This window comes from Herpailurus yagouaroundi, unplaced genomic scaffold (assembly GCF_014898765.1).
Source record: "Herpailurus yagouaroundi ecotype Mexico unplaced genomic scaffold, PumYag 162, whole genome shotgun sequence".
NCBI classification, from domain to species: Eukaryota; Metazoa; Chordata; class Mammalia; order Carnivora; family Felidae; genus Herpailurus; species Herpailurus yagouaroundi.
Window position 1 is genome coordinate 19,009,453 of NW_024412403.1, and position 9,009 is coordinate 19,018,461.

Genomic DNA, 9,009 nt, shown 5'->3' on the forward strand with positions numbered 1-9,009 from the left:
ACGGAATCTGAAGCACGCTCCAGGCTCTGAGCTGTCAGCACAGAGCCTGATGTGGGGCTCGAACCCACAGACCGCGAGATCATGACCCGAGCTGAAGTCAGATGCTCAACTGACTGAGCCACCCAGGCGCCCCTCTTTTCTCTGTTATATCCAGTCTACTAATAAACACACCATGAGCATTCTGCATTTCTGTTTCAGGGCTTTGAATTCTAGCAGTTAATTTTGATTCTTAGAGCTCCCATCTTTCTGCTCACATTTTCCATCTGCTATTGCATGTTACCTACTTTTTCCATTCCAGCTCAGGCCACAGCAATCATACTTATTTTAAATTCCCTGCCTGATCCAAACCTTGTGTCGTATCTGAGTCTTGTCCTGATGCTCATACTGTCTCTGGGTTTTGCTTTTTTTTTTTTTTTTGCCTGTCAGCATGTCTGGAAATTTTTCTGTTGAAGGCCGGACGTTATGTATCAGGTAATAAGACCTAAGTTATAAGGCTTTACAATGCGTTTTTTTTCATGTTAATTTAAGAAATTGGGCTGCGTTTACTGTAACTGTAGGTGCTAATGGCTTCAGACTCCTCTAGTGTCCGTGTTTTTGTCTCCCCTGTTGATTTTGTGACCCCTTAAGAACTACTCCGTAGCCTGCAGCCTGCAGTTTTTTATTTTCTAAGAAAAGAATCAAAAGGAAATGCGAGGAATCAAAGACATTGTAACAGCAGTCCACTATTATGATACCGGAGCAGTGTCGGTGTGGTGATAAGGTGTGGGGGGGCAGAGACGCATTCTTTAATCTCTGGATTAAATCCTAGCATTTCTGTCGGTCTCTGGGCTGTGACCTTCACAAATGTTTCTTATCTTCCCTCCTTAAGTGAGAAGTCTGCTGGTGGGTAGAGCGGCCGAGATGCCCTTCCCCAGTGGAGATAATGCTCTGGGGAAGTCTATTCCACAGAGTTCTCCTTTGTCATGGAGAATGCTCTGGGCCATTTACAAGGGCTATTCTTTCTCTCCACTAGAGTCAGAGGGGATCTTTCCTGGCTCTTCATCATGAGAAGGTGATGGGACTCCTGAGGTAAAATGTAGGGAGGTTTTAGGGGGCACCTGGGTGGCTCAGTGGGTTAAGCATCCAACTTTGGCTCAGGTCATGATCTCTCAGTCCGTGAGTTCAAGCCCCACATTGGGCTCTGTGCTGACAGCTCAGAGCCTGGAGCCTGCTTCCGATTCTGTGTCTCCCTCTCTCTCTCTCTCTGCCCCTCCCCTGCTTGCGTTCTGTCTCTCTCTCAAAAATAAATAAACATTATTATTTTTTTTTTTAATGTAGGAAAGTCTTCGGTAAAATGTAGGAAAGGCCCCTTTTAGACTGGGCCTCAGGGGTTTCCAACCCTCAAGCTAATTCATCTGCAGCCTTTAGCAGTGGATCAAACTTGCAAGTTAAGTCTTCCTACTAGTTTATAGCTCCACCAACTTTTGTTCGTTTTAAGCAGGTATTGGTGATGACTCTGAGTACAACTTGCCTCTCCACACTCTGCGTGGCCCTTCATCCACCCTGTAACTTCAACTCTCTGATGTATCCAAGAAAAGCTGTGGCTTTTCAGTGTGTTCAGCCTTTTCTTATTGTGAACCCAGGAATGTCAACTTTCAAGCTCTTTGCATGCTGGAACCGAAACCAGAAGGTCTCCAGATACTTAATTTTCATTTTTCCATGCTAAATTCAAGAAGAAGATGCTGTGAATGTGACATAATATTCCCACAGTCGAGATTTATTCCCAAGTATAGGTAGAGATATTTTCAATTCGCTCTCGTGCCATATCCAAAAAGAAACATAAATATATCGTATCATATCAGAATGCACCGTTTTAGGCCAAGAATTTCATGCTCCCAGTGATTTGTTGATGTGACCGTCACATTTAGACTGCCACCACCATGCCAAAGGCTGTAGTGTTTTCTTTCCTCTCTTCTTTCCTCTCTGTGTTGAGTATCATTTGCTGAGGAAGTTTTTATGCGTATGCTGACAGCTCTTAGCGTCATGAAATACTTTTGTGTGTTTTGTTAAGCTTTTTCCTACCGTGATGTAAAACCTTATTGTTACATCTCTTGTTTCATTTTCCGTGAACTTGGAAACTTAAAACTCCTTGTCTCATTGCAAAACAGACCCCGGAATTTTAAGACTTGAAAGAATTGGAACTGGTAATAAGGTACAACATTTACAGAAGCACCAACGACATCCGGTGATTGAAGTAAACAATATTTTGATGCAATGTTTTTTTAATGAATGCAAAAAAATCCACGATGAATATAAAAAGTTTTAAATCACATCAAGACATCCGTGTCTTGTCTAACGATGGCAAATCCTTCGCACATGGGGCAAGCGCAGAACCAGCTCTTTGTTTTCTCCTTGCACAATTGAGACAGGTTGCAGTCTTTAGTAAGACTTTACTCAAGGTTCAGGGTTATAGAAAGTCATTTCAATGCAATGGACAACAGTTTTCTTTTAGCTCGCAATGGATACCGCGGCTGCCAGAGCCCCTCGGACAAGCGTCACCCTTGTTGGATGCCTTGACCCAACGTGCATGGAGACAGGGAGTCTCATTCTCTGCTAGAGTACCCTTGAGCTGGTCTCCTGACAGCGTCCCATCCTACCGGCAGAAAACCCACACAACGGAGCCAGCCTCCATCCACTTCCCCGCTGAGTCTTCCTCTAGATGGGTTCACATCCCAAGCCAATCTAACCCCGAATTATCAGTTTCCATTCCCTCCTGTAGAATGCACTTCTTCCTGGGGTAATTAACGTGGGAGTATCCCTTGCCTACGGGGCTCTAGATTTGTCATAGGGCCTCTGTAGGGAATTAACGTCAGAACACAAGAGTACAACATCAGAACCTGTCTCCAAACGTGGATGATTCTGTTTTAACAGCTCTGCCAACAGCAGTTCAGCAGCATAGTCTGGGCTGAATTCCATCTGGGTTGTTACTTCCCTCTTTGTGCGAGATGAAGACGGGGCTTCCCAGGGTTTTCACCAACATCACGTCTCAGCTCCTGATCGGGGGCGAACAGTTTCTCAAATGACAGAAGCAACAACACACACACGTCCATAGAAACGAGTAGCAAATCGTAGGCGTGTGCAGTTAAATTCAAGCAGAGAAATGCGATACACTGTCTACAAGTGCCCCCTTGTCTTAATTCCTCCCCCCCCCCCCCTTTCAATTATATTACACAGACCCTTCTACATCTTTAGGCGTTCCTTTTTGGTTTACGGTATCTGCTTAATCTACCCCTAGCCAAATAATCCCTTCTGGCGGTTTCCCCAGAATGGAGGCCTCGGTATATATTTAGATCTTCACTTCCTGCAATGTGTCTGCCAGTGTGATTAAGGTTTTGAAATACCACATTTTAGTTAGAGCACCACATTACAATTAACTTTGTTCTCAGGGAGCCTGGGCGTCTCAGCTGGTTGAGAGTCCAACTCTTGATTTTGGTCAGGTCACGATCCCAGGGTCATGGGATTGAGCCCCGCATCAAGCCCCATGTTGTGAGCATGGAGCCTGCTTAAGATTCTCTCTCTCTCTCTCTCTCTCTCTCTCTCTCTCTTTCCTTTCTCTCTCTCCCTCTCTAAAAAAACCAAAAAAACAAAAACCAAAAATAAACCCACAATTACTTTGTTCTCTCTTCTGGCAGATCAGCATCAGTCACTAATAAAGATGTCAAGATTTTGCTGGTCCTAAAAACAAGGACATATCTATAAGTGTTTTTTTTTTTTTTTAATTTTTTTTCAACGTTTATTTATTTTTGGGACAGAGAGAGACAGAGCATGAACGGGGGAGGGGCAGAGAGAGAGGGAGACACAGAATCGGAAACAGGCTCCAGGCTCCGAGCCATCAGCCCAGAGCCTGACGCGGGGCTCAAACTCCCGGACCGCGAGATCGTGACCTGGCTGAAGTCGGACGCTTAACCGACTGCGCCACCCAGGCGCCCCTATAAGTGTTTGTTTTTAAAGTTGATTGTATTTAGTTTAAAGAATACTCCTTTATTCCTTGATTATTCTTTGAAAAAAAATTTTTAATGTTTATTTTTAAAAGAGAGAGAAAGAGAGACAGAGCATGGCGGGGGGCAAGGTGGGGGGAGGTAGAGAGAAGGGGAGACACAGAATCCAAAGCAGGCTCCAGGCTCTGAGCTGTCAGCATGGAGCCCAGTGTGGGGCTTGAACTCACAGACCATGAGATCATGACCTGAGCTGAAGTTGGACGCTTAACTGACTGAGCCACACAGGGGCCCCTATTCCTTGATTGTCCTTTAATAATGAATCTTTTATTAATTAAGAAATTATTTAACACTTAATCATTTATTACTGATTTCTTATTTATTCTTTTTTCCCGCTAATAAATTATTTCCTTTATTAAATTACGATAATAGTGAAGGGGAGCAGAATATACCATCCCAAAATATGCCACTTTGGCGTGATGGTTATTACACATTAAAGTTACTTCAGAAATTGTCAGTGCAAGGACACTCTGACAATCCTTTGTCCCCCTGAGAGCAGGAAGTAGATCTCCCGTCTGAAAGGTACCCACCCGCCCGCCCTGTACCAGGAGGGTAGAAGTCATTCTGATCATCAGAGGTAGACTTTAGGACTGAGAAGTCTGTGTAAGCAGACTTTGTTACTTCCTCACTAATTTACTACTCCAAGCCCAAATCCCTTTGTGTTTGTCAATTCTTCATGCATTTATTGGGGTTTTGTGTGTGTGTGTGTGTGTATCTAAAAGAATATCAACTTCCTGCTGTGGTCACTTTTTTAGTCCCATATTTTTCTGGGGCTCTCTCATGTATGAAAATTACATCTAGCTTTTTTCCTGTTAAGCTGTCTTACTTCAATTTAATGATTAGGCCATCCATCCAAAGAACCTAGAAAGGAAGAAAGGAAAAATTTTCCTTCCCTACAATATCATGTGTTGGCATTTTTAAACTCCTGACTTGGCCAAATGAAATGTCTGAAGCCATGTGTCATCCACCTGGGATTACTGGTTTGTGGGTTTGTTCACCTTGTTTGCTGTGGGCTTGGCTATGTCTCCCCACCCATTCATATGCTGACCACTAGTCCTTCAAAATAACGAGGATAGAATTTAGTCCTTCAAAATTTTAGTCTTTCAAAATAATACCTTTAAGGAGGTAGTTAAGTTAAACCGAGGTTATTAAAGTGAAACCTGACCCAATATGACTGGTGTCCTTATGAGAGATTAGGACACAGACATGCAGACATATAAAGGGAAGACTGTGCGAAGACACAGACAAGATGGCCATCCATCCGCCAAGAAGAGAGAGTCCTCAGAAGAATCCAACTCTGCTGACACACTGATCTTGGACTTCCAGCCTCCAGAACTGTAAATTAAATTTTTATGATACGAGAAGATAGGACTCATTAGGCAGAGAAGGAAGGGTTAGGACCTGAGGTCCCTGGGTGGGAAAAAACACACACTTGGGAACAAGGCTGGGAGGGTCTGACCACAGCAAACCCCCTCCCGTGTAAGGTTCCTCTGAAGAATGTAACAGACTCCACCTACTCCCCTCAGGTTTTCCTCAGGAATTGACAAAAGACCTAAGCACGGCCATACTTTTCATACCATGAAAACAAGCCAGTCAGGAATGGACAACCCAGTACCTAAGCTATCAAGCCAACAAGGGTAGAACCTGAGAAGCAACAAGGGGGAAGGGAAGGGAAGGCCGACAAGAACCTTCTAAAACAAGGACCCTCCCCTATAGGCCTCAGACGTTCCCTTTCCAACGTCCCCTCTCTGTAAGGAGAACTTTCCTACTATTCTTCCTTTCTAATCTTATATTCTAATAAGCTTTTGCCTGCTGCTCATTTTGTGTCCACCTCTTCATTCTTTGAAGCGGTGAGGCAACGAATCCCTGGTATTGTGGTAAAAAAAAATCCTGCATCATTTCTGTTGTTGATACCACCCAATCTGTGGTACTTTATTAACGCAGCCCTAGCAAAATGAGATATTATTGTTTGTATTGTTTTTGTAATTTTATCCTACCATGAAATGTCAATCCTAGAGTCATTTCAATTTATTATGGGGCAGTTTGGTAAGGGTATCACAAATGCTTCTTTTATACTGCTAGCACAAACAGACATTTAATCAAAATTTGTTGAAACCTAGAGATACAGAGGAAATTCCCAGAAAGATCACTGGGAAATTCTGGATTAAGAAAATAGTTCACCTGACTTCGGCTCAGGTCATGATCTCACAGCTCGTGGGTTCGAGCCCGCGTGAGGCTCTGTGCTGACAGCTCAGAGCCAAGAGCCTGCTTCGGATTTTGTGTCTCCCTCTCTCTCTGCCCCTCCCCTGCTCACGATCCGTGTGTCTCTGTCTCTTAAAAATAAATCAACATTAAAAAAAAAAAAAATACTTAAACACAGTTCCAACAGACAAATTGGCAACTGTCTGGCTACGAATACTAAACCCAAACTTGAACAACGAGATTCATTTGGACCAAATTTGCTTTACAAGGACGATTTTCTTTCCAGATTTTATTCTGTGAAGAGGAATCATCATTTCCTCTCATCTCTTGCCCATTCTCCACTTCACCTTTGTCATTATGACTGTCCTTCTTCCTTGGATTTTTCTCTCCTCCTCCATGTGATTAAGTTACTTCAGAGATCTTTTCTAGGAACAAACTGTGTGTTCCTAGTATAACAGGAAAAGATAGGATTCAGTAGGCACAGAGGGAAAGATTTGGACCCGCGTTCCCTGGGTGGGAAAAAGGACACATTTGGGAACAATGCTGGGAGGGCCTGACAACAGCAAACCCCCTCTGGTGTAAGTTGCCTCTTAAGAATGTAACAGACCCCACAAACTCCCCCTCAGGTTTCCCTCAGGAAAGTGACAAAAGACCTAACTAAAAATAAGTCGTTGACCGTAAAACATGTGACCCACAAGGAACGATATGGCCACCCTTCGTGCAATGAAAATGAGCCAATCAGGAATGGACAGCTCAGCACTTAGAGTTATCCAGTCGATAAGGGTAAAACCTGAGAAGGAACAAGAGGGGAGGGAAGGTGGGGGGAGGGGGCAACCAGAACCTTATAAAACAAAGGCCCTTGCCTATAGTCCATGGGCATTCACTTTTGAATGTCCCCGCTCAGCAAAGAGAGCTTTCATACTATTCTTACTTTCTAATCTTACTCAATGACACTTTTTCCTGCTGCTTGTTTTACTTTGTGTCTAGCTCTTTATTCTCTGAAACAGCAAGACAACGAATCCCGGGTATTGAGGTAAAAAAATCTGACACTACTAGGAATCCCATTCAAGGTCCACATGTTAGAGTAGGCAGTTTAGGTTCTATGAGGATACCTGGAGGCCAGCAAAGGGGGAGTCACAGCCAGCTATGGGGAAAGTCACAGGCCTGTCCTGGTGGCACTCCACAGGAAGCCAATCACACCAGAGGGGCCTAAGATAGCGCCTGCCATGACAGGAAATCCCTGACCAAATAAGGAAGAACAGGCAGGAAACTCCGTTTCCAAGAAATGTCCACCTTGTGTAATGAATATTTCACCTCCTAGCTAACTGTTAGAAGATAAAAACCCAAACCCCGGGGCGCACAGCTCGAGGGCTCTCTCCAGCTCACCCAGTCTCTTATCTCTCTTATCTCCAGAGTATACTTTTGCTTTCTTAAGCTTTCCTGTTTGTGTTGCTTATTTGCTGTGCTGTCTGTCCTGAATTCTTTCCCTTTTTTTTTAAAAATTTTTTTAACGTTTATTTATTTTTGAGAGAGAGACACACACAGAGTGCAAGCGGGGGAGAACCAGAGAGAGAGAGGGAGACACAGAATCCGAAGCAGGCTCCAGGCTCTGAGCTGTCAGCACAGAGCCTGATGTGGGGCTCAAACGCATGAACTGTGACATCATGACCTGAGCCAAAGTCGGACGTTAAACCGACTGAGCCATCCAGGCGCGCCTGGAATTCTTTCTTTTGACAGAATTCAAAAGAATTCTTCAAAAGAATTCTTTCTTTTGACACCAAGAACCTTCCACAACATTTTTTGGGCTGAGCAGAGTCAAGGCCCTGGGGCCTAGAGTCTCCCTAGTTCACCAGCAATACGCTTGTAATCAAGTCCTAGTCAAGGGCATGAAAACCCTAGTCACCTCTGTGGCTTTCAATCCATGTCATTGTTTCAGTGCCTGTTTTGTTTTTTGTTTTTTGTGTTTTTTTAATTAATTATTTATTTATTTATTATTTTTATTTATTTTATTTTTATTTAATGATTTATTTTTATTATTTAATCTTACCCACGGACCGCTAGATCATGAGCTGAAGTCAGATGCTTAACCAACTAAGCCACCCAGGCGCCCCTCAGTGCCTGTTTTTAGAATACCTATGAGGGATTTAAGACACTGATTTTCTCCCATCTCTGCATCTGAGGACAGAGTGCCTTCCACATAAATCCCTGCCCCAGGCCTTCCCCTGAGGGCTATGACTTTACCAACAGAGGGCTTCAGCAGGCAAAGCTGTGGATGACAAGGAAGGGCCACACCATCCCGACTTTCTCCAGCAGGATTCCACATACATGCTGCGCTCCCCGATCGTCATTATTACTGATTCATAAGATTTAAAACAGGAAAAGCGATTCTTAGTTGATGTGTTTAGTTCTGGCTTTAGTACCAGTGACATCTCACAGTCTTACCTTGAATTTCCTTCAGCTTTGCAAAAACCATGGTCTTCACTGGGGTGGAGTGAATTGAATCTTTTTTTTTTTTTCTTTTCCAAATTGAATCTTAAGCAGGTTCAGTTTCCTACTTTTGGACAGAAAGAAAACAATAACCCCAAACTTTTAAAAACCACACACACACACAAGAATAGCTATTCTTGTAAACAAGGCAAGATGCAACTTATTGTTGTCTTAATTGGAAAAACCACCTTTCACATCAAGCATGACAACAGGAAATGGTCTAAAATGAGAATCTCCTTGAAAATCAAGGTCCTGTAAAGGCAGGTTTCGTCACGGAAAACAATCG

At 43.4% G+C, this 9,009-nt stretch overlaps 1 long non-coding RNA gene across 1 annotated transcript; it reads right to left on the reverse strand.

The window, feature by feature from the left end:
• Positions 1-2,253: 2,253 nt before the first annotated feature.
• LOC121035741 (uncharacterized) lies at positions 2,254-8,788 on the reverse strand. Its single transcript, XR_005793042.1, has 3 exons — positions 8,679-8,788; positions 8,478-8,589; positions 2,254-3,053 (listed from the first exon to the last, which is right to left on the reverse strand). It is a non-coding gene; the product is annotated as an uncharacterized LOC121035741 (long non-coding RNA).
• Positions 8,789-9,009: the final 221 nt, after the last annotated feature.